This window comes from Pteropus alecto, unplaced genomic scaffold (genome assembly GCF_000325575.1).
Source record: "Pteropus alecto unplaced genomic scaffold, ASM32557v1 scaffold206, whole genome shotgun sequence".
In the NCBI taxonomy this organism is placed as follows: Eukaryota; Metazoa; Chordata; class Mammalia; order Chiroptera; family Pteropodidae; genus Pteropus; species Pteropus alecto.
Window position 1 is genome coordinate 4,973,469 of NW_006438906.1, and position 26,559 is coordinate 5,000,027.

At 39.4% G+C, this 26,559-nt stretch overlaps 1 protein-coding gene and 1 pseudogene across 3 annotated transcripts in view; one reads left to right on the forward strand and one right to left on the reverse strand.

Annotated features, from left to right (window-relative positions):
• Positions 1-26,559, forward strand: part of FRMD3 (FERM domain containing 3) — a 268,015-nt gene that overhangs the window by 49,791 nt on the left and 191,665 nt on the right. The gene's annotated exons all lie outside the window — the stretch shown is intronic.
• Positions 24,354-24,454, reverse strand: LOC112483132 (annotated as a pseudogene).

Consider the following 26,559-nt stretch of genomic DNA (forward strand, 5'->3'; position numbering starts at 1 on the left):
AGCTGCCCATCTGGTGGCCTTAGCACTTGGCTAATCTTAGAACACTCCTGGGTCACCAGCTGGGGCTTACACAGCCTACGTGTTCTTCTTGAGCACTTTCTGATTTGACTGGAGGAGGAAGTTCCTCCTTGTGGACTCATTCTAAATTGAGGAGCCCAAGAACACAAACAAGTAGATAAGTAGGCCGGAAAAAGCAAGAGAGAAGGCAGCCTTCCAAGTTAGCATTTCTGAGTATTTTTACCTGTTCAAAGATGTGTATTTAACAGGATTTCCCAATAGCATGGATATTTCCAGACTCTTCTCTTGCTTCTGTGAGAATCATTGTAAAACACCCCTTTCGTGGTGCATTACTGTATGAGGGGTGTTCTCCTGTGTAGAAGAAATTTTCATGGCAGGTATGCACACCTGGCACAGAACAAATGCATGGAAATTTTAAGCCGAGAGAATGAATAAAGAAAGTACATCTTTGAAGTTTCTGCAGCAACTGACATCCCACTAAATGGGGGTCTCCTGACCTTAACATTGCTTGTTGTTTGACTGTAGCTGACCCAACCAGACCACCCAACAACTCTTAGAAGAATTTGTCATTCATTCATTCATCAAGTATTTATTATACAAGAAACCTTGAGAGGATCTTGAGATACAGCAGTGAACAAAATATTATAAACTCATGGAGCTCGTAGTCTAGTGGGAAAAGGCTAATAAAAATTTTGATGGGTGGTAATGAATTCTATGTAAAAAAATAAAGTCCAGTAAGAGGGATTAGAGAGTAAAGTAGAGTTGGGGTGAAGTAGTATTCTTTCTAGCATAGTCTGAGAAGGTCTCTGTCATAAGGTGATGTTTGAGCAGATTCCCGAAGGAGGGGAGGAAGGGAGCCATGTGGATATCTGGGAGAAGAGAATTTCAGGTAAAGAGAAGAAGTTCAAAGGTCTCGATGCAGAGAGGAGTGTGGTATGTTTGAGGAACGTGATGCAGTAGAGCGAGCACAAGGGTCTTACAGCTCCCTGGAAGCACTTTGTAAGCCATTGGAAGGCTGTGGTAGAGGACGGCCTGGTCAGACCTGTGTTTTAAGAGAATCACTCAGTTATTGTGTTGAGAATAGGCCCTAGGGGTACAGGAGCAGAAGCAGGGAGATGGTTAAGAGGTAGTGTACTTCTCCAATTGAGAGATGTTCCCTTGTGTGGTGAGGAGTTTTGGAATGCCAGAATGTCTGCTGGGCCAGAATGTGCTGCTCTACTTGTGTGTGACTCTCAAGCTCAATATAAACACCAGCCTGGCCTTGGAGAGGGAGCTGGCAAGGGCTTCCCTGGGCCCCAGCCCCTGCCCCTCTTCCTTTCTGAGGGCACTCCCCATGGGGCACCAGGGCACAAACCCCAGCGAAGCCACAGAACGCCTGAGTGTCAGCACACCTGGAGCACAGCTGAAGTTACATAGAACTCTAAGTGCACCCTCCTCCTTCACCCCAACCCCACCCCACCGTCACAAGCTGCAGGCCAGCCCCTCCTCTGAGCAGCAGGAGATCCTCACTAGCATTAATCACACAGGGCCTCCTCAAGCTGTAGTTCCCCCTTCTCATCCTTATTGGGATGACGTGGGCTTGCTCGCTTCCTTTTCCGTCCTCTTCCTCCTTCCTTCCCTCTCAGTTGAGATATAATGTGCATATAACGTTGTACCAGTTTAAGGTGGACACTGTGTTGATTAGATACATTTGTGTATTGCAATATGATGACCGTCATAATGTTAGCTGCCACCTCTATCATGTCACATAATTATCTTTTTTTTTGTGTGTGGTGAGAGCATTTAAGATCTATTCTCTTAGCAATTTTGAAGTATGTATTGTTGGCTGTGCTCCCCATATTGTGCAATTAGATATCCAGAATTTATTCATCTTCTAGTTGCAAGTTTGTACTTTGTACTATCTCCCGATTTCCCCACCGCCCAGGCCCCGGTAACCACCATTCTACCCTCCGTTTCTATGAGTTCAACTTTTTTTAGATTCCACTTATGAGTGAGATCATACAGTGTTTTCTTTCCCTGTCTGGCTTATTTCACTCAATGTAATGCCTTCAGGGTTCGTCCGTGGCAGGATTTCCTTCTTCCCCTTGGCTGAATAATATGCCATTGTATCCCTCTCTCTGTATCTCCTTATATATCTGTATGTCTATATATTTCTATCTCTATATATCACAACTTCTGTATCCATTCATCTGTCGATAGATACTTAGGTTGTTTCCATGTCTTGGGTATTGCGAATAAAGCTGCAATAAACATGGGAGTGCAGATATCTTTTCCATATTCTGTTTTCATTTCCTTTGGTTATATACCTACAATTGAGATTGCTGGAGCATATGGTTGTGGTATTTTTAATTTTTTTGAGGAACCTCCATACTGTCTTCCATAGTGGCTGCACAAATTTATACTCCTATCAACAGTGCACAAGGGTTCCCTTTTTTTACATCCTTGCCAACTCTTACTATGTCTTGTCTTCTTGATGACAGCCATTCTTACAGGTGTCAGGTGGAGTTGGGCCTTTTCTGGCTGTGATTTCAATTAAATCAACTTGTGTACTACTTTCTTCAGACTTCTCTAGATCTGGACTCACTTGGTTCACTTAGCTGGTGCAGGTGCGGCCCTTGTGTATTGGCCATTTCAACTCAACTCTATGTCTGGTTTACAGTTTGTATTCTGTATTGGTGATCTAGAGCTGCAGAACAAATGGCCATACACTGAGTGCCTTAAAACAGCATCCATTTATTAGTTCTATAGGCCAGAAGTCAGGCATGGCTCAGTTGGGTTCCAGGGTCAGGGAATCGCAAAGCTGCAATCAAAGTGTCGGCCAGGCTGAGCTTTTATCTGGAGTGTTGGGGAAGCATCTGTTTCCAAGGCCATTTGGGTTGCTGGTAGAATCTAGTTATTTGTGGTTGTAGAACAGAAGCCCCTGTTTTCTTGGTTGGAGCTGCTCTCAGCTTCTAGAGATCACCCACATTCCTTGTCATGTGCCCTGCTCCATCTTCAAGCCAGCAATGGTGCCTCTAATCCATCTTATGCTTTTGCTCTCTCTGACTTCCCATCTGCCATGAGATGGAGAAAGCCCTCTCATTTTAAGGTCACATGATTATCTTTGGCCCACCTGGATAATCCAAGATAATCTCCCTATCTGAAGGTCAACTGTGCCATGTAGCCCAGCATAGGCACGGGAGCAGGCTCTCATCAAAGTGATAGGTTCTGGGGATTAGGGCAGGACTTCATTAGGGGCCATTTTGGAAATTCTGCCTGCTCTGACAGAGTCTTTCACCTCCAGCATCAGTAGTATCTGCAGACCTGTCGTTGCCGTCATGACCGGTGTACCTTGACAATTACTACAGTGTGATATTATTGCTAGGACCTAAGTTCCTTCTGTTTTAGAGAGACAGTTGGCATTTTGAAGCCACTTGGTGCCCCAGAATCCAGCATACTGATCAGAAATCAGTGTTTAGTGTTTCAGTTTGACTCTGAATGGCAGGGAACCAAGGAAGTTATAGCCTATTATATCATTATATGATCATTAAAGCCTCTCATTAAAGCTAAAATTATGAGGGCTGAGATGTTCAGAGCACTTTTTGGGTTTGATTCGAAGTCTTCTGAATCATAAATTGGGAAGTAGCCTTGAATATCCCGGTGTTTCTGTTTTCATCTGTCACAGGCAACTTCCGGGCAGTGTACCGCATGACTCTCTCTACCTTTGCCAGAACTTCCCATGATTGGGAGCTCGAAACCTTACAATGCAGTCTATTCCATTCTTAGACAAGTCTATTTATTTAAAAATTCTTCTATTGGCCCAAATTGGCTTCCTTTTTTCAACTAGTGCATCCTTTTATGGCCCATAGCCACACTGGATGCCTCTTTTCTCTTATAAAAGATGGTTATTTAGATGGTTAAAGGGAGATATCAAGTCTTGGAACATCTCTTCTCCAGCTAGACTTTAGCTTTTCCAGGGCACCTGGCACCTTCCCTTCCCTTCTGGTGCTGAGTGCACCTTTAGCGCGTGGGCTCCATCAGGGGTGGGAACCTCCTCTGTCATACTCATGACTATATTCCCAGCTCCTAGCACAATGCCTTGTATGTAATAGGTACCAGTAAATATATATTAACTCAGATGCAGTCTCCTTTGGACCGGAAGTCTGTGTGGCCCCTGCTTAGGTATTTGCATTTGTGAAAATGAGTAAATGGAGTCCGGAAGCCATGAAGAGAGACCCCTCACGTATGTGCCATTCCTTGCAGCTTGCACAGTCCAGAAGGAAGAAGGAAAATTTCCTCTAGGCCACAGCAAATTGCACTTGCCTACAAGCAATGAGAAGCTGCTAGGATTTTGACTCTCATTTTCCTTTAATGAGCTTTTGTTGAAACCAGCTCCTTCCAACTTCCTCCTTTCCTCTGTAAAAGAACAGCTCTTCTCCTTTGTTCTTAGGACTCGTCTGTGGTTCACCATAGCTTGCTTGTCTCGAATTGCAATCCCTCTGCTATTCCCGAATAAACTTGATTTTGCTGGCTGAATAATTTACCTTTTTCTTTTAAAAAAATTGACATATATTCTCCCCAATTGACTTTGCCCAGTCTTGTGAGCCATTCCTGAGGTTCAAACGTAGAAATAGTTAATGTTTTCTGCCTTATATCCAGAACAGGCACACAAATATATAAATAAAACAACTTAACGATTCAGGCACTTGAGAGAGGTTGCTTCCGTAAGTAACAAATTTTGGTGCTTGATTGAAATTGTACCTCATTTAGAACTGAAGTGGGAAAGAGGAGGTAAATTCATTACAGAGAAAGAAGAATCATATTAAACTTGGAATTGGTTTTCCTTCTCTACTCAAGTGCAGGGAGTCACATAATCAGATGCATCTCTTGATGTGGGCACTTGCTGCAGGAGTGGAAATGAAGTCTCACGAACAATAAGAAGGAATTCCTCCCAAGAACAAATAGGAGATGTGGCTGCCTTGCCGCTTGTTACATAGTAATCATCTTATTACCCGGAGGTAGCAAATATAGATTTTCATGGTGGGGATGTGCTGCGATATTCTAACATTACTGCTCAGTTTTAAATGCATAGTTCTGTATAATGTAATTATTGATACATTTGTATTATTTACCTACAGAAAAAAAGTCAGTAATTATATCTATGAGAAATTGCAAGTTATAGCCACTAGTTTGGTAGCTCAGCTCTATAACTAGCATACATTATAATGAAAGAACATTCCATATTGATAAAAATTTCAGGATGTGGTTCTGCTCTCTGAAAAATTAATGTGGTCCCTTATATGTAAAATAAGGAGTCTTGCTTCATCTTCACCACATTTATTTTTCCTCCTTTCAACAGATATTTGCTGATTCCTGTGATACGTAAAGAAATAGTTTTTAAGTAGACTTTTCAAAGGAAAATCTCTAGTTGTATGACATAAGATCTATAGAAAAGCAATCATAGAAAAACAATTGTTTACTGTCCTTTAATATTGTTTGATAAATATCAGGACAAACTAGTTTTTGATAATTTTGATCTGGATATAATATATTTTATGCATACTTTGCAAGTTAATTTTTAAAATAGACCTAATCATTCTAGTTAGGGAATTTCGGTTGTTTAATTCTTTATCTCACCCAGAATTAACTGACAGATGATTATAAAGCACTGAACTGTAAGTTATAAAGTGCTAGGAGAAGCTAACCTGTATTCTCCACACGTCTCCTCCCCTCCAAACTCCTGTTTTGTTGTCTCTAGATATTTGCATCTTGTTAGAGTCCAAAGAATATATTAATTCCGCAACCATTTTAGCCAACTGCATTGACTAATTAATTGACTCAGTTATTTAGCAAATATGCATTGGGCCTCCTGTGTTAGATCACAGCAATAGAGATGGAAAGGAGAAAAAGCTCTATGAGACAGAGGAGACTTACCTTTTTAAGAAAACATTTTTTCTTTTAGTTAATACATGGTTCACTTTATATAATTACTCCCCCCCCCTTTTTTTATGAGAACATTTAAGATCTACTCTCTTAATCACTTTCAAGTATATAATATAGTATGGTTACCTATAGTTACCATGCTACCATACAGTTACTGAGATCTCCAGAACTTACTCATAACTGGAAGTTTGTACCCTTTGATCGACATCTATCCATTCCTCCCCAACTCTGACCCAAGCAATCACCAATCTACTCTGAGGTTTCAGCTTTTTAAAGATTCCACATGTGAGACCATACAGTATTAATCTTTCTGTCTGAATTATTTCACTTATCATAATGGTATCAAGCTTCATCCATGTTGTCATTGGCAGGATTTCCTTCTTTTTTATGGCTGAATAATATTCTATTAGATATATGCCATATTTTCTTTATCCATACATCTATCATTGGACATATAGGCTATTTGCATGTCTTGGCTGTTGCGAACAATGCTGCAGTGAACATTCAAGATAGTGATTTTTGTTTAGGAGTCTTACCTTTAGAGTCAATAGAGCAATGGTGCTCAAAGTGTGGTCTCACCCCAGTATTGACATTTTTTTTGTGTGTGTGTGCGCGTGTGTGCGTGCGTGCGTGCATGCATGCATGTGCATGCATTATACACATGCTAATAGCCCTGGAATAAGCTAGAGTAGGAAGTGGACATACAGGATGATTTACCCTGGCTTTCATCAGGGTATTCTAGGCCAGCACTGTTCAATAAAACTCTGATGATGGAAGTATTCTGCGCTGTTCAGTACAGTAGACACTAGCCACATGTGTCTGTTGAGCATTTGAAATGCAGCTAGTGTGACTGAAGGACTATAATAATTTTCATTTTTTTAGTTTTAATTAATTTAAATAGCCCCGTGCTGGCTAGTGGCTGAGACATGTAGGGGAGTACCCAAATTACTTGCTGAGTGCTCTTTCCTTTGGCAGAATCATAGAGATTGTATGGGAGGTAGAACCAAAGTAAATCTGAAAAACTTTTGGCCTATTGCCTTCCATCATGGAGTTTTAGATGACTACTTAAAAATGCTTCTTGACTTGATTTTCCATGTCAAATCTAGCACTATATGGTTCTCAAGAAATTTCTAAATAATACACCAAAGGTTTGAGGAACACGAATTTTAGTTTTTCTGTTGGCATGCTCTGTAGCTCAGGACAAAGAACTGAATACTTCTGAGCTTCAGTTTCTCAACTGTAATGAGAAGCTTGGAGAGTACACTGTCAAGGTATCTAGCTTCAGTGGTGGATGTGACCTGAGCAGAATATTGAACAGATTACCCTTGTTCTGGAAAATTCCGATTGGAAGCCAGAGAAGGCAGGTAACTGTATTAGGATTAGCTAGGTTATGCTGTGGCACCAAATTCACTCTGAAATCTCAGGGCCTCAACACTACAAAGGCTCAGTTCTTGCTCCTTCAAAATAAAATGCAATTAGGCAGCTGTTCAGAGCGTTTGTCCTTCATGCAGTCCCTTAGCCATCCTGGCTGTTTCAATCTTGTTCCTTCATTATTGAAGCCACCAAGATCTGTGCAGGAGAGAATCACAGAGCACTAGAGGGTTGCACACCAGCTCTTAAATGTTTAGACCCAGAAATGACACAGTCTCCTCTGCTCACACTTCACTGGCCAGTGCTTGACCTTGGCCCTGACTATATAAAGGTCCTGGGGAATGTGGAGGAGACTGCGGGTATTTGGTAGGTAGTAAATGTCTTTTTCATACCAAATCCTTTGCCCTTAAGAAATTCCAACATTTTAGAATGATTTCGGAATTTTAAACTATTTCTATTAAGCCACTTAGATATAATTTGGAGGTTGTGCAAAAGATTTTATCTCTAGGCTTTAGTCCCACTTGGAATTTACTCGAGTAGTCTATTTCTCAGTAAATTTGACTTCTATTTCATTTTTAACATTTGTTCTTACAATACCAATTCTCTTTGAGATCCTTTGGGTACAGGTGCTCATAAATGAAAAAAGTTAGGATAATTTCATGATCCACCTGAACAATTTTAGTTCACATCTTTTGGGATGTGGACTGAAATACAAATACAAATTATTGTATATAATTCTCTCAAGCTTGTACTTAACTTGGGCATTGATATGACATTTTATAAGCATACTGTGCTTTGTTTTATTTATTTTTAGTTTTGTAAAACCCAATATACTACAGATCCTGATGAAATACATTCTTTATTCATAATTGCCAGTTATAAAGTAGCAAAAATGGAGCTATCACCCACTTAAAAAAAATCTTCTTCCTCAACTACATTATTTCTGCCATCAAATGGAACTTATATAGATATGCTTTCTGTTATATATCCTGAATTTCCCCAATCTTAGAAATTACCAGGGCATTTGTCAAAAATGCAGATTTGCTGTTTTCAGTGGATCTGGGATGGGGTCTAGGAATACATATTTTAACAAATACTTCTTGATGATTCTTAACACTGGGAGAATTTGGGAGCTTTGCTTTATCTTATTTTAAGGTAACCAAGTTGGTTTCGGATTGAGAAGTTGGTTGGGTTCTTGTCAGACTGAGAGTAAGATTCTTGTCATCTAAGTAAAGGTTAATGACAAAACTCAAGCTAGTGTCCTTGACAAAGCATATTTGACAAGTTGGGTTGTATTTCATCAGCCTTCCAAACTTCTATCATTATTCTGCCATTTTCACATTTTTATATGAGCTCATACGATTTTTACAGTTACTTAAATTTTTCTTTCAATTACATAAACCAACTTATTTAAATTGGAAATTTTATGCTGTGAAAGCATGATTTTGCCATTAAAAAAAGTTTGTGTACCACTTATAATTATTTCGGGTACTCATTGTGGAGCATGCACCATATTTGAGGAACACAGTGTAAAATAATTCACTTGTAAAGCAATGTTTCTTGCTTTTAAAGTACCAGTTTATGAACTTGTTGACTGAATTATGTCATGTAAGCTTGAGGCATGCAAACTTGTCCAAATTCAAGCATTTCTATTTTGTTCATAGCCATCAATAACCTTAATCAAAGCAGAACATTTTTGGTTACTCTAATAAATACTCAGAACTGATAATAAGTGATCATCACAAGTGTCATTTGAAAATAATTGTTTGTCTGTTCCTGCCTTTAGCTTGATGTGCCCATCTCAATATTTATTTATGGTGTCCACGCGCAAAAATTACTATTTTCAAATAGCCTTTTTTAAAAAAAAGTAAATGCTGAGTCTATTCCCTTTGATTTTTGTTTCAGGAAAGATGCTTACTGTACATATCAGATATGTATATTCAGACATGCAACGTTTATGTATATTCAGACATGCAACGTTTTCCATGTTCTGTGGAAGATTCTGTGAGGTAAATTTAAATGTGTACATTGTTGATATTTTCGCAACTTGAAATCATATCTAATAACTCCAGCTTAATTGATAGTTACCTCCAGATTGAAAACGTTTATTTTTGTTTAAAATTTATTTATCAAAAGAAATCCACGTATGTGTGGATCTGTGCAGTTCAAACCTGTGTTGTTCCAGGGTCAGTTGTACATCCGAGTTAACTAACGGTGGCAAGAAACATTACAGACAGTGAGCCCCTCACAAAGGGAACTGTGAAGGTTCCTGAAGATTCGGGGAGTGGAGGGGCTTGAGCTGGGCATGAAAGGGTTGATAGGACCAGGTAAAATCTACACCTCCCAAAGTCTGTTTTTTGAGATGTTCATAGGCGTTCTGTAAACAATAAGTTTGAGAACAGCTGTGCTTATATCCCTGTCTTGTAAATTGACAGGTCACATCAGCATATTAAAAGCTTTGAGAAGTCCTTGAAGTTAAAAGAAAATCTGTTTATGGGACTATGTTTAACTCAGAATTTCCCAAAAGTATTTAGCCATGGAGCTCTCTTTATATATGTCTCTGCATTAAGTCTGTTGAACCAGTGTTTCATGCAACAGGTTTTGGGAAGGACTATATTAGCTGGAAAGTATGAGATAGAAAAGAATGGCATGGATGAGAAAGATTCTACAATCTACCTAGTTCTGTGTGTAATGATATAACAAGTGAGTTTTCCCGGACTTGGGGCTAGAGCACAAAAACTGACAATAAAAGATGTTAAATTCCTCACTTCTTAGGCTTAAGGAGGTGCCAGCGTTCGGGCCAGCCCCCTCCCTACAGGTCTTACTGGAAAGTGCCAGTTCAGAGGATGACCCTACTACCGCCCTCCACCTGCCCCCCCATGCTCCCTCCTTCCCTTCCAACCCCTGGGATGGTAGGAAGATAATTGGAAGAAGTATGTGGGGTGGGGGGCTCAGCAGCTTTGGGATAAGGACAGTGTTCATGGAGAGAGGGAGAGGCAGCAGGTGCTTCTCCTCCCTAAAGTCAAGGGTGGGACTCTAGAAGGATCACTTGTAAAGCTGGGGTATCTGCAGGAAGGGAGACTGGTTTTCTATTTTCCAGTAAGATGTCTTAGCCACCGGACTTACTGTCCCACTTCTGTGTTCCTTGAGCAGAGGAGAAGGGAACTGGAGAAGACGAAGAGGTACCTGCTGTGAGGGCAAGCTCTGCGAATTTTCCATTAATCAACTGGGTTACTGGGAATGTAGCTGAGCGAGAGCTGAGCTGCCCATGAGGCTGGGGGCCCCTGGTGAATTGTGGCTGGTGGAGGCTGAAGATATGGTGGGAGAGGTGGACACACAGCTGCATCTCTTGCATCTTGGGGTGGAGGGGAGACCCCAGAAGAACCCTTCAAGGAATGCATTAATGCTGAGCGTTGAGGCTCTTGTCCTCCTGAGGCCTGGGTGGCCAGTCGAGGTCAGGGAGATAAGCAACGGCAAACAGCTGCAATTCTGTACCCCTAGGCTCTTCCTGCCCCTGCTATGGAGGAGCCAGGGCACAAAGATGGGCCATGTGTGGAAGGAACCCTTCCACACTGTGCTGCTAGAGTCACAGGCTTTGACTTGAGCTTGAGGTTGAACTCTTTAATTGATTAGGACTGAGTCTTAAATACCTACACAAACCTGTTTTAATACCCACAAGTGACCAGAAAGTTATGAGATCTAGATATCATTAAGGAGCTCAGTAGAAAAGCAGAGTTTGATACAACACATTTGGGACCAATATTTTGGAAAAAAACCAAACCAAACTTTATCATCCAATGAGATGAGATTTTTAATGGTGAGTTACATCTGCTTTATTATCATTTCCTCCATGAACTGTTTCTGTGTTTTAACCAGGACTCATGGTGTGGTTGTCATCTTTTTGTTTAACTCTCGCAGTGCCTGTTTTAGGTCCCAGGGGGAAGAGCCTTTCATCAAAGTATCTTCCATTTAGGACATTAATTAATTTAGGGAGGGATTGTTGTGGAGTGACTAGGAGAATGACAGAAGCCTTGACTTTCTCTTAGTGTATATGGGACTTTTTTTCTTGGGAGCCCAGAGTCTGATGCACATTCAAAATTATATATTTCACAAGTACATACAAAATAGATAATAACACCATGAATTGCCGTCCAGCTTGAGAAGTAGCACATTAACAAGTATGTTAAAAAGTATTAACAAATATGCAATCCTTTTGTGGACGCCCTTCTCTTCCCCATTCCCTTTTTCCTCTCCCAGCATCACCTGCCATCCCGAATTTGGTATTACAGATGCATATTAATTCACTTTGAGGAGAACTTTTCCAGGCAACAGTATCCGTTTAAGTGGAGGAGGGCTCAAAATACCACATCCTGACTGAGTGTAACGTGATCGCTTTTCCTCCCAGTGGTCAGCGTCAGGAGGCCTCCAAGGTGGTTTTCTTGGCTGACCTTCCCTTTTTCCATTGTGCCCGCCTTGCAAGGATTTGTGTGGAAGGACAAGGGTTGACTAAAGCTTTTGAGTTGCTAATGGGGCAGAATCTTCCAGACAAATGACCCTTGGCACTCATCACAGACTGAGAGTGCTAGCTGGTGCCCTCTGCCATGTGTGGCATCTCTCACTGGGATGGATGGGGTGGGGGTAAGGGTGGGGGTCACTGGCTGGTGTGTCCTGAGGCTTCATCACTTAGGCAGGGCTAGAATGCTGCTGGACAAGGCTCCTCTGCACAGCTGTCCCCCCAGACTCCTGACAGAACATTAAGAGTCCAAAGAGTCCAAAAAGTCAGGAAACCCACAAGCATCATCTCGATATTGTCTCCAATCACATGTATGAGATTTTCTTGATCAGTGCTCAATGTGCTATCAAAGCCCTCCACTCTTACTCCTGGTAGAATGGTGCACTAATTAACAGCTTTCTTTTTATCTCAAGTTCCTGTGCTGAAATGCTATAATCCAGATAGCTAAGAGGTTGCAAATTGGTTGCAATCAGATTTCCTGAAAATTTTTAGATATTCCACTAAAAAGGGATTTCATAGGAGATTCAGGCTTAAATAAAAACCCCCTTCTTTTTATTTTTTTTAAATGGCAGGGCTTCACAGAGGCTTTATTATGGTAATGTTTATTGTGATTCTCCAAGCGTGAAATCTATTTGTGATTATCAAAGTGATTGGACATGAAATTAAAAAAAAAAATGAACCATCTCATGAAACAATGGACTTAGGACATACTTTGGGATCTGTTGGAATATAATATTTGACTTTCCATGCATTTTTCACTTCGTTATGCTTGCTTCCTAAATGGCTGATACTGGCAACAACAAGGAACTCTGTGTGTGCGTGTATGTGTGTGTGTGAGAGAGACAAAGAGGAGAGGGAGAGGGAGGGAGAGAGAGGGAGAGAGGGAGGGAGGGAGGGAGGCAATAACGAACCAGATTTTTCACGAACTGGTTAATCAATCTATTAGTCTGCATATAATAGAAAGCTCATTAAAGGCATTTTTTTCAAAAAGAATTTTGTTATTCTAATGTCCACGTCTCCTACATTCTCCAGATCTCTTTTGTGCCAAATAGATTAAACGTTAATTCCATTATAGAATTGAGAACCGCAAACGGAGTTAGAAAAAGGCCCGTTTGTTTTTCCGTTGCGACCTTTCCCCAGAGTGTGCATCCTGGATGAGCTCTCGCGCTAATGGTCTAGTGCTTTTGACAGATTTGCAGTTGTTTCTGCTTCTGGGATGAGCAGACCGCAAGGAAGTTACTGTAATGACTGTGGGGAAAGGCACCATTAGCAGATAAAAAGGAAGGCGATAGAAAATAAAAAGGGGGTCGGCATTAGTGTATTTTAGAGGTGTGGGCATTGAAGAGAAGCAGGGCAGGAAACAGAAGTCACGTTTACTAGGACTGGAACGGAGTTTGGCTGCCCTCTTTGTCTTTGAAATTTCAGTGACTTGACCAGGGGTATCTGACCTGGGGAGGCCGAAAGTAAGTCACGAGCCCCCTTCTTTCTGTGTGTTTATTGTACTTGGTTGTTATATTTATTGAGATGTTTATTAGCAAATTATCTACCTGGAAGCTATCTTTTTAATAGCATTATTATCATTATTATTAAAAAAACCCCCAAACACATCCTCGTGTGGAGGGTTGACTTTCAGTAGGTAGCAGCAAGGGAGCTGCTCTGCCACGTATGAAAGCCCCATCCAGAAGCAGGGTGTCTACCAACGCTTTAGCACTAGGTTCCACACCAACGTGCGTGCGTGACGAGTGAAGGGGCGGCCCCTTTTCTGGCCGCGCCCCATTTCCCGGGGCCGAGGGGCTTAGCATTCTTATTTTTAACAGCAACTATTAAACATCATTTTCCCACAGCTATTAGCAGCTGAATGGAAGTGAATAATTTAAAAAATGGTGAGTTCGGTATAGTTGTATATAAGACCAATGACATAGTGTCTGAGATAAAGGAAAATGACATCTTTGATCGTGTGGGCAGCCAGACCATCCAGGTGGTTTTGCTGAATTTCGTGATAAGTTTATTATTCTACATGCCCATCTTTCAAGTGGCCCTAAAATACGGCGTCATAGCCCCATAGTACAGCAGTTGGAATACTTTTCTTTCCTTCCACCTTTGCTTACCTAATAGGGGATCCCTCGAGCTTCTGCCATGGGTCACAGCAGAGTTACTTGAGAGGACTGTTGAGATGGTTGGAGACCTGAGCATAATTTCGCCCTGTCGTTTAAAAAATACTTGCAGGTATCTGTGGGGATGAGTTCTAGCTGAGGGGCAAATAGGAGACATTCTGTTGGTCTGATAGCTTGTTCATTCTCTCATAGTCTACTTAATTTCTCTTCCCCATTTTCCTTGAATGTTTCATTATGCAACATAGTGTCTAAAGTCATTTCCTGTTCCTGTTCTTTAGTCAAACATTTAATTGCGGGGTGTGGGTGTGATGCTGATGGTCCAGTATTGGGTTTGGGGAGTGGGAAGATTTGTCAATGAGTGAGACAAAGTGCCTGCCTATACTAACCTCACCATCATGTGGGCAGACCTTTGTGATCAGCCAGCGAGGTCTTTGTGGAGAAATTGAGTTTTGACTATGAAGTGAGATGAGGAGAATGAATCAGATATCACAAAAGTGGAAGTACTGAGTTTTTAAAAAATGGGGTCCCCTTTTCTAAATTGTAGACATTCTATTTATGGCTTCATTGATTATTTATCTTCTTTTGTAATCCCATGGGTCCCGATCCATAATTTTAAGCAGCTAAGTATTTTCTTTCACCATTGATCCATTTCCACCTGGGTTTCAGCGGCATCCATGACTAAATTTGTATTTAGAGATAGCTAAGTCAGTGGAGCTGTGCGAAATTAATGTTAATGTCGAATGAGGTGTTTCAAAGGGGTTCCAAACCAAAATACTGTTATTTCTGTTCTTCCTTTTGTGCACTGGTGTGCAGCAGAGTTGAAGAGGGGAGCATATCACTGAGATGTGTGCGCATCCTCGATGCGAATTATTTCGTTGTATGTAAATTATGTAACTGTAATAGAATTGTAGGAAAACCCGACTGGTTAAGCATGCTTCTTTCAAAAGGGGGCAAAAGCAGTACGTATTTTGACATAGCCAGATGTGAGACTAATGATGCTAATAGGAAAAATTGTTACGGTTAATAGGTTGGGGTCTCTTTCTATTCTGACTGTAACCTAATATGTGAAAATTCAGCCTCTGTTGTTCTTGATTGGAAACGGAATGAAAATTTATTTTGACCTGTGCGATGGATGGTTAAGCCATAGTAAGCTTCTAGTGAAGCTATTTTGGTGAGATTTTTATCATTTTTGGAGGGTTAGGTCATTAAGTCTTTCCTTCTCCTCCCAAAACTCCAACCTATTCATGTCCCAAAGTCCCTCTGCTGTGTACTCAGCCCTGGAAAAATCTCTTTATGCTCCCCTGAGGTCCTTAATCATCTCCCTTCTCTATGCTCGTTCATGTTTTCACTGTTGTACCTTCTATAGAGTAATATTTGGTTAAATCTCTCTCCCTGACTCAGTTGATCAAGGGCTCTCCTAGGACATCTGCTTTCCCTAGTCTGCAACCAGGCCCGCCATGGAAGGAGTGCTTAGTAAATATTTGTTGCAATAAATGCGTTTGCTGAGAGCCTAACCACCAATGGTGTTTGAAGCGCAACTCCAGCAGAGTCCTAGAGATCTGTTACTACATCCCACCTGTGTCTTCAGCAGATTTCTGAGATGAGGAAAAGTTTGTTCATATTAAAATTTAATTTTCTACAAGTAGAGAGAAATGTACTACAGATTGGATTTAGCTCTCTCTTATTCCATTGAGATAGGCTTTCGAGGATGGGGAGAAGGGAGGTGGTGAAGTCTCGGTTTTTAGGACAAAGAGAAAATTAGAAGAGCTTTTTAACAAAATCTGCCTGACTCATTTTGGAAGATAGCTTTTCAGTGACCCTTTATAATCCATTGCTAATGGCATTTTCCCCACGGGATTGTTACCACTGACATAAATTTTGCATCCTATTGATGATAACTGGAATGACACCATTAATATTCTTTTCTTTGCTCTGCTGAAACAAGCAGCATGTCAAATGAGAGGAATGACAGGGGTTAGATGGGAAATAATGCTATTTGCTGTACAGTGTTGCCAGAATCCTTGCTAACCAAATACTTAGACAAAACATGCGTATAATGGCTCTTGGGAGATATTCATAATCAGTCTATTGACATCGTATTGATTCAAGATATCATTGTTAATGTGAGAGTTTACTTCAGTTCTTTTGCGTTTCAAAATTCAGGCTTAAAAAATCGCAGGCTTAGAGTTGAATATTCAATTATTGCTATCAAAATTGTGTGTGTGTGTGTGTGAATTGAAACATTAACATCATTTTAAGCAAAGACACAAGATAAATTTCCATTATGTTACAGGTTTAATGGCTTAGACATAGATTCATGGGTCACTGGATCCAAATGGGCTTACCTGGAAGAATACGTAAGCTGAGATGGGCTAGGGAAGGGTTTGGCAACTTGAATGGCAGGCACCCTAGATTGCCATATTTGGAAAAGCACATCTCTTTTCTTTTCTGCCTGCTGGCCACTGAATGTAGATTCCACGGGGCTCTGAAGGCACTGATGATCAAAACCTTAGGCTATTGTAAAGTGTACAGCCTGGAAGAGATGCTTGGTGGTGGTCAACCTTGGTGAGTTCTCAGCATCATGAATAGGCAAAGTAGGTTTCTATAGCTCTATTGGCCTCAAACTTTAAAATTGTGCCTCTGGGTGTAATTTAGTGAATGTACGCATAGGATATTATTTACTTTTGACCAACATAGATGTGTGCTCGTGCAAGTAGGTGGTAATTTTTTGCTATAGGATTATACATTAATATAGTAACATAAATATTATATTATGTATTACATTATACAAATACTATATATAATATACGCTGTACATTATATTATATATATTAATGTATTAGAGTCTGATAAAAGGGCTTTTTTCCCCTTCAAAGATTTTTGAAGGTGTTTAAGAATCATTGGCCTGTAAGAGAAATTTGTATTCTCTCGTTTAAATTCACTTAATTTTTATATAAGCAGTCTTTGTGTGTGTGTGTGTGTGTGTGTGTGTGAGAGAGAGAGAGAGAGAGAGAGAGAGACAACTTCGAGGCACAGTAGTGCCTAAATGGGAACTGGAATTCAGGTCTTCTAACGCCTGGCCTAACATTCTTAATACTACTCCACACTAACCTATTTTTCCTTTGCCCTTCTCTGGTTGACCTGAGTCACGTCTGGGTGATGGCAATCCCCAGAGCAAACTCCTAGTGATTCAAGATGGTATTTCCCATCTGTCTCTGAAATGGGGGATCAGGTTACATTGTACCCTAAGGGGTTTGGTAGGAAAGCCAGCTTTACATGTGAGACATGACATCACTCTTGTTCAGAATTCAATGATCCGAAGAACTTAAATACTTCTAACTTATTATTATTATTTTTTTTGTTCTAATGAAATTTCTTAATATAATTAAGCGCTATGCAACAGTAAAGAACAACACACTGTTTACAGATCTCCCATCTCCGAAAGATCAAAAAGGAACCGGAAAATTGGTCATGTGCTTGTTAAATTATTTACAAATTACCCTGCGGTCTAATGAGATGTATGTTAGTGCGAAGGCCAAACAGCTGATTTTCCACATCAGATTACTGAAGGGAATTTAAACATCAGAAATATAAACTATAAGTACATGTAATTCCACACACCAGGGAGCACACAGCATAACTCAGATTTGTTGTCTCTCTCTGTACAATTTTTCCCAGCCCTGCTGTGTAGAATTCCGATTTAGGTTCATCTGTCTGGTAGTGTTTCAATGAGGATTTATTAGTGAGTGTCCAGACAGAACTGGTCATTGATATTTATTTCTCTGGCTGAGGCCCTAGGGACAGAATTACAGCAGTCCTCCAGTTCACATGGGAGCTAAGTCATTGACATGCATTTATTTATAGCCACAGCACTGGACTTTATTTTATTTTTTGATTATCTGTGTCTCTAGACTGATATGTCTGCATGATATAGCTTTCCTCTATATTGTTTTTTTTTTTTTACAACTTCGATTTTACTAGGATGCAAATAACATTTCCCAAGCCTTGATCATTTCTCTTTCAGTAGTTTTAAGAATTTTGCTCATCTAATCACTGATAGTTCATAGCCCTTTGAAAACTGATAACATATTTGTAAAATATCCATGTCTGCACATTAACTCCCCTGTCCTTTGCCACATTTCCTTATCATTGATGGGGGAGATTTTATGACTTGGAAAAATTCCAGTACATATGTTGTTTTCTATATTGATGAGGAATATTATTTAGAAACATGCTCGTGTATGTGCCCCGGCCTTCCATAAGTTTCCTTCCCATAGCTAATGTAGAAGCAGATAATAAGTACTTTAAGGAAATTCTTTAAAGATACTGATAAAGGATTGTGGGGGAAAGTTTTGTACTGATTATTAAAAAGGTCTTTTAATATATTCCCTTAAGGAAAAGCACTTATCTCTGAAGTTTTCCTCAGAAATGTTCTCTTCTACTGAGAAGGCAGAGTAAATTCTCTCTGGTGAGTCTGAAGGCCTGTTGTGTACCTTGAGAGTCAGAAACTTTTTCTGAAACACATTTCCCATGGTCTGTAGGGATGTGTGTGGGCCCAGTCCAGGCCCTTGGATTTTTTATAACCAACACATTTTTAAATTCACATCCTTTTATTTTACACTGTGCCACGGTTTACATTTGTATTCGAGGTTTTAGTTGCAGACGTTAGAGTCCATAATAGCTAGTTTAAACAAAAAAGGATTTCTTAAGTGGTGTAGATAGCTCACAGATTCATTGGCAGGGTCAAAAACAGATTTTTGGCTGAGCTCCCAGGAATTCACGCTGTGGAACCAGACCGCCAATGGCGCTACTCTTTCTGCCATGATCAAGGAGCTGCCTGCCACACCAAGATGCCCCTGCAACAGCTCCTGGTCCAGAATCATACCTTCTCTGTCATCTTCTAAACTTTACAAACACAGCTCATGGGGAGGGTAGGGGCACAGTGTTCATGCTTGGGTTGTGTGACTCAGGTCGTTTCCATATCCTGGCTGTTGTCAATGTTGCAATGAACATGGGAGAGTAGGTATCCCTTTGAGATACTGATCTCATATCCTTCAGATGTGTACTGCAACGTGGGATTTCTGGATCATATAGTAGTACTATTTTTAAGGTTTTGAGGAATGTCCATACTGTTTTCCATAGTAGCTGCACCAATTTTCATTCCCACCAATGATGCATTAGAGTTCTCTTTTCTCCACATCCTTGCTAACACTTGGTATCTTTTGTCTTTTTGATGGTAGCCATCCTAACAGAGTACTTATTATATATACCAAACATTCTCTTGTTATAAGTTTAAAAACATTTATATGTCCTATCTTTCTGAGTAGCTTGTAACCCCACATTTTACACCTGCTTTCATCACCTACACCTAGTACAACCTACTGTAAATGACATATATATGTATATATTTATATATTTGTTGTCAATGATAAAGAACTATAATCACTAAAAGCAAGGAGCCTGATTTATCTTGGCAACATCCCACCAGCCCTCTCTCTGGCATTCTCAATACTAAACACTTAATGGATGCTGATGACCATCTATACACAGATTATAGTACCAATTGATGTCTTTAAAAAAGAAAACTCTTTGTCCATTACTATTTTGTGAGTTACACATAGTTGTAGAAAGCTTCACAGTTATTTTTGAAATCATTTGGTAGGGAATCCAGCAAATAAATGTTTTTTGAAGTTTGCAAGCAGATGGGGTGCTATTTCCAAAAATGTACCTGGTAGAAACGACCTGTAAATGAATACCTTCTTCGTGCACCAGGCTTGTCAGCGATGGCTGAGGCCCAGCAGCCATCCTGCAGACAGCGAAGAGCCATGAAAGAAGACGGCCTCGCAAAGTGCAAGCGATGTGCTGTCTTCACTTTTGCTGGCTTAGCAGCTTAGCTTTTATGTCTGATTGGTTAGGCTTCCCTCCTTCATTGTCCTAGTGAACTTCCTTAAAAAAAAAAAAATCCAACAGAATTTCCCAAGTGTGTTCTGTAGGCAGGAGATTGGCTTTCTGCAGAAAGGGTTGTGTGGTCGAACCCCTTTGGGAAACACTACAATCTTGGTGATCACAGTGTACATTAGCATGTAAAGGGCTCACAGAAGCCCTACGGGAAGAAGAAACTGGTTTAATTTTATTTCACCTTCAAAGTTTCCATTCTTTATTAGACTGGAGCCTCTCTTTTCCAGATTACTTTTGAACATCTCATAAAATTATTTTTAAGTTGAATACCCTGGATTTTGGGCCAACTAAAGTTTTATGCATGGAATTTGGGTTTAAATAAGTGGTGGTACTTACCTTGTAATAAGTTAGTATTGTACTCCTTTCTAACTTGATTAGTTCTCCCTTCCATATTTTTTTAATGTAAATTTCTATAAACATTTACTGGTTTCCTTTAATGGTGTTATTGCAGTATTTGGGTTGTCTGTTATTGTAGTATTCTAAACAATGATCTTTTAAAAAAGCTAGAAGCAGAATTTCTTTTAGGAAGAGAACTGTCCTTTTTTATCAGTATACCTAGAAAAGCCTTTTTCTCCTTAGGTTTTTGTTTTTCCTTAAAATACCTCTAGTACACAGAATTGTGTTAATCATAATTCCTAGTTCATGAGACACTCACATCATTGGAACATGCAAGGGTACCATCTTATTTATTTGTTTGTTAGTTTACAATAATGTAATAAACATCTGGAAGCCTGGGACCTTAACAATAAGTGACATCTGTATGTGCCCTCCCCAACCCCATTTTCCTGCTGCTTCTACCTGAGGTACCATCATCCTAGATTCTGAGTTCATCATTTCTTTGCTTTTCTTTTTATATATTTCTTTGAATCTACATGTTTTCCTATAAAGTATTTAAACAAAGTTAGTAGTTTTTCAGTTTATAAAACGGTAATCTTTTGAAACTTACCTTTTTTTCCATTTAATATTATGTTGCCATGGTTCAGTCATGTTGTTGCATGTTGTTTTAATTCATTTATTCTGATTGCTGAATAATATTCTGTTGTATGAACAGACCACAGTTTATTTATCTACTCTCCTGTTGATGGACATTGTCCCCCAGGGTTTTACTATTGTGAAAAGTGGTGCTATGAACATTTTTGTACTTGTCTTTTGTTGTATTTTGACAGTAATCTCTGGTGATATCTAAGAGTGGAATTGCTGGAGTGTGAGAATGTTCCCCTTTAGGAGGTAATATCAAACTATTTCCCTGAGAGTTGCATTAACTTACATGCTAACTAGCAGCGTGTAGAATATCCTGTGGATCCACATTACTCTAACCTTTATTATTGTCAAACTTTAAAACTTCTTCTAGCTAGATCATTTAAAATATCTCACTGTGGTCTTGATTTGTATTTCTCTAATCACTACTGATTTTGATTGCCTCTTTTTTTTTTTTTTTTTTTACTGGCTATATTTGTTTTCTTCTGCAAAGTGCCTGTTCATGTGTGTTGCCCATTTTTCTATTGTGTTGTGTTTTTCTTTTGATTTTTAGTTCTTTACATAACTTTCCTATTAATCTTTGGACAATTATGTGTATTGTGAATATTTTCTCTGTGAAAGCTCATAATTTTTTTGAGTTGAAGTGTCTTTTATTGTGGTAAAATATACCTAACATAAAACTTACCATTTTAAGTATTTTAAGTGTACAATTCGGTGACATTATGTACATTCGCATTGTTGTGCAACCATTACCACCATCTATCTCCAGAACTTTTCCATTATCCCAAACTGAAACTCTGTACCCATTAAATAACAACTTTCCATTCCCTCTGCCTCCTGCCCTGGTGACTGCTAACCTCCATTCTACTTTGTCTCTATGAATTTACCTATTCTAGGTACCTTATATTAGTGGAATTATATGATATTTGTTCTCAGTGTCTGGCTTATTTTACTTAGCATAATGTCTTCAGGGTTCATGCACATTTTAGCATGGGTCTGAATTTCTTTCCTTTTTAAGGTCAATAATAGATATACCACATTTTTTTAGGTATACTAAAATACATTTTGTTTATTCATTTATCCATCTGTGGACATTTGGATTGTCTCCTGCTTTCAGCTATTGTGAATAATGCTGCTGTATAAACGGGAATACATATATCTGCTTGAGTCTGTGCTTTCAGTTCTTTTGGATATATACCAAGGAATGAAATTGCTGGATCATATGGTAATTCTATGTTTAATTTTTTTGAAGAACCAGCACACTGTTTTCCATAACAGCTGCCATTTTATATTCCTGCTAGCAATGCACAAGGATTTCAACTTCTTTCCACATCCTCGCCAAACATTTTTTTTAATTAAAAGAGTTTTAATAGTAGCCATTAGAATGGGTGTGAAGTGATATTGTGGTTTTGAATTACAGTTTCCAAATGATTAGTGATGTTGAGCATCTTTTCATGTGTTTTAGGACTCTTTTGAAGATCTTATACAAATTATGGACTTCCAGTGCAGAAAAGTGTACATATGTTCACCATACATATTTGTGTAACAACCAAGAGAAGGACATCACAGGCCTCCTGAAGCCCATATGGGGAGTCACAGGCCCAGATTTAGAACCTTCTTAGGGGATTAATGTTATGGTTCGGTAGCTTTCTCTGAGCCATTGCCATAAAATGAATGGATTGAATAGTTTCAACTTTGGTTAAGAAATCGATAATTCTAAATTGAAATATAAGTCTTTGGACATAGAACCTTTCATTCTTCAGGATGTAGTCTTTGGGGTGAGAGAGAGAGAAGAAAGAAAGGAAGGAAGTTCTGGAAATATGAGTAAGGCTGTGGGTCAGACAAAGAAGATTGGTCTAAACCTTAGAGCAGGGCAAACATTTGGTATTTTAGGATGAACTCATGAGAGAGATGAAAGTCTGATGGCTTTTCTCATATTGGAAGCTCAAGTCATCGTGGGAAAAGACAAGCATGGTGCGAATTTTTTTAAAGGAAAGATCCAAACAAGGTCCAAAGCTAGGAATGTCCCTATTGAGTGGGAGAAGTATGGACAACTGGAAGTCCAGGTCGGTAGCATCAAGGAAGCCTGAAAGCAAAGATAGGAATGGCAAGGGGACTGAAGCTTTCAGGGCCAAGAAGCTGAGTCATGGGTAGTATCTAGAAATACTAGGGCAGGGTGGATTACTTTTGCTCTACAGACTCAATCGAATGAGACAAAACCTTTTTCTTCATTGGTAATTGAACCTTGGCATGTCAAGGTCTTAATTGGCTGGGAGAAGTGCAATCATTGGAGAACTTGGCAACAAAGACTTTGTGTTCTAGGAATGGGATCAGAAAGGATCAAGTTTTCAAATTTTATGTGCATACAAATCACCTGTGGGCTATAATGCATTAGGTCTGGGGTGGAACCTGAGAATGTGCATTCTAACAATCACTCAGGTGATGGTGGTGCTGTTGGGCCACATTTTGAGCAGCGAGATTCTAGGCTCATAACCACTGAGCTGATTTTACTCATTCTTTTATTCATTACATTTATTGAAAGGTGCTTACTACCTGCAGGACACTCTGCTACTTAGATACAAGGGATATGATGGTGAATGAAAAAGAGATAGTTCTGCCCTCAAGGATCATAAAATCTAGGAGGAAAGGCAATAAACCCATCATTTCACAAAGATTACTTAAATTACTTAAATACAATTTGACTGGGGCCACAAAGGAAAAGTACAGGATGCTGTGAAACCACTAGTTAGTGAGACATGACTGTGACTTATGAGGTAAAGTAAGCCCCAAGAGAGCCATGTTGTGTCCTGATGCTCACTCTGGCTGTGGGAACTCGTTGACTTCTTCCTTCAGCTTCCAGAAGCACTGGCTATATTTAGTAAAATGACCCTTTTTTTTTTCTGCTCTACATTTTCCCATGGTGGCCTCAGCCAACCCCTTGTTCTTTATCCACCCAATCTCCACTGCTGCCTCTCTTCTGAGCTCCAAGTTCAGGTTTCTAACTTTTGTTGAACATCCCCAACTAGAAGACATGTTCGCCCCTAAAACCCAGCATATTCCTCATCCTTTTCACAAATCAGTTCTTTAATATTTCTGACAGTTTCACCACTATTTTTTTTTTTTAGCCAATCAGGCAAAACTCAGCAGTTTCTTTTAATCGATATGGACTTCATTATTTTTGACCTAAGGATGCAGCACATATTTTTGTCATAGGATCTGAAATAGATATATATTACGTTCATTTGATTCATAGGTGACCCAAATTGAATAAATTGCCCTCTCAGTGAATGCCGTTTAAATACATAAGACTTAGGAGAGGAGAAAAGGAAGCTAACATTCATTTAATGTGTGTTTTTAAAAAAATAAATTTATTTACTTAAATTAGTTTCAAGTATACAGTACATTGGTTAGACATCTATATTGTTCATAAAACAATGCCCCCAATTGCTTCCTGCTTCCTCTGGCCCTCCTTTTAGCCAAAAAATATGGAATGTTTCATGAATTTGCGTGTCATATTTGCGCAGGGGCCATGCTAATCTTCTCTGTATTATTCCAATTTTAGTATATGTGCCGTGAGCACAAATCTGTGTGTTTTTGCTGTGTACTTTATGTACCTTAACTCATTTAATTTCCCCAGTAGCTTTCTGGGAAAGTATCATTCCCTTTCACAGGTAAGGAAAGTATCGTTCCCCTTCATAGGTGAGGAGATTGAGGCTCATCGCATGTGCAGGTAGTAGATGACAACAGCGTGTGAACCTAGATTTTTCCAACTTCAGAGACCATCATGTTCTTTTACTAGGCTTCACAATTTGTATACTGTATGGTGCTCTCTGAAAATATATTTTTAAAATAAAAGCTTTTTCAAATATCAATTATGAATGTTTTTTCCTGTCAAATTTATAAAATACAAGTCAGAATGCCTTATGAAATCAGGCTTACTTAACTTGAAAACAACTGTGTCTAGCCTGCATGTACTTAATAAATATTTGTCCTCTTTCATAGATTCAAATATTCTCATTTTGGTTCTTTGGATTTTTCTTTTCCCTTTTCATCATCCACCTGCACATTTTCTATTGAACTGTCATCTTCCATATCACTAATTCTCTCTTTATTTTTGTCTATTATGGTGACATTGATTAACAAAATCCAATAAGTTTCAAGTATACAATTCAACAGTAAATGAATTCTCTCTTCAGCTGGGTCTAGTCTGATGTAAATCCATTTATAGCATTCTTAATTTACTTTATTACTTTGTATTTCTCAGTTCTAGAATTCCATCCATTTTATATATATAAGCAAATACACAGTACACAACCCCCTGTTCTCAAAGTGGCGTTGAATGCAAAAACATAAGTTCTCAATCTCAACCTTTAGGGAAGGAAAGAAAATTAACAAGAGGTTGTTAACTTTGGCAGGAATTTATGGCTGTAAGATTTCATCACCTTGCTGTCATATCAGGTACAGATAACTCTGCCCTAATTTATTTATTTTTCTGCTTCCTTTTCTGCCTCCTTTTCTGCCAGCTGTGAACCTGGAAGCTGAAGGAAGCCAAGTTGCATTCCAGTTTTTTGGAGGCTGGAAGTTGGCATGAATGCTTTCCTTTAGAGGGATGACTTTTCACACTCTAGCTTACTGACTAACCTGCCCCTTCCCTCTCTTCCTCCTTTCATATTCTTATCGTTAGTGGGATTACAAAGAAAGTGGATGAAGTGCTTTCTGTCTTTAAGAAACTTGGAGTTTAGTTGTATAGAACTAAATATCAATAGAAAAAATTAAATAGCAACAGACATTAATAAAAAATGAAGCACTAGGTGGAGAGCACAGACCCTGCTATAGAGATTAGATGAGAGGAAGGATCAGACTGGAGTCACATGGAAAGGCTTTGGACTTGGGAATTGGAAGTTCTCGTGCATTTAGAATTGGCAAGGAGCTGGGTGGACATCTTTGTTAGGGGTCTAGAGTACACAAAGGCTAAAGCTGATAAGGAGCAAGGTGAGCATAGTGCCTTGAGCATGTCAGTGTAAGAATGTGGGGAAAAAGAATGTGGGGCAGACAGGAGGAGAGGCTGAAGTACCATGTTACAGTACCTCAAATGCTAGTTTCTGGGTAGAGTTTGGACATGCCATAAGCAAAGGGGGGCATCAAAGGTCTCTAAATGGGTGAGTGCAATGATGATTGTTTTAGGAAGATTTAGCTTCTGGAAGGGGAAATATTGTAGGCCTGGAGGGTAGGAGGTTTTGCTATGATCCCAGTGAGTGCGACAAGGGTTGGTGATATGAAAAGGGAAATGAAAAGGGAGACTGGAGAATGCTTTTGAAAGAACACTGGTGACTGATGGGCTATGAGTAGAGGCTGTTGGCATTTTATGCAAATGTAAATTATAATACAGCATAACAATATTGGCAAAAATTATTTTGTGGGAACAATTTTAATGTAACCCTAAACCCTTCCTTTTCACCTGTGACAAATAGTCAGCTCTCATGGTACAGTTTTCCACACTTGACAAAATAGATCCATTCACACAAAAGGCAATTTTTCAGTAAGGAGAATCTGACATTATGAATTGAAAGATATGTTGTCATGGAAACAAAAAATCCCCTAATAGATATTGTGTTGGACCTCTAATGAGGAGGAGCTGGGATGGGCATGGCCTCCCATGGATTGACATTAGTGGCCCCACTAGTG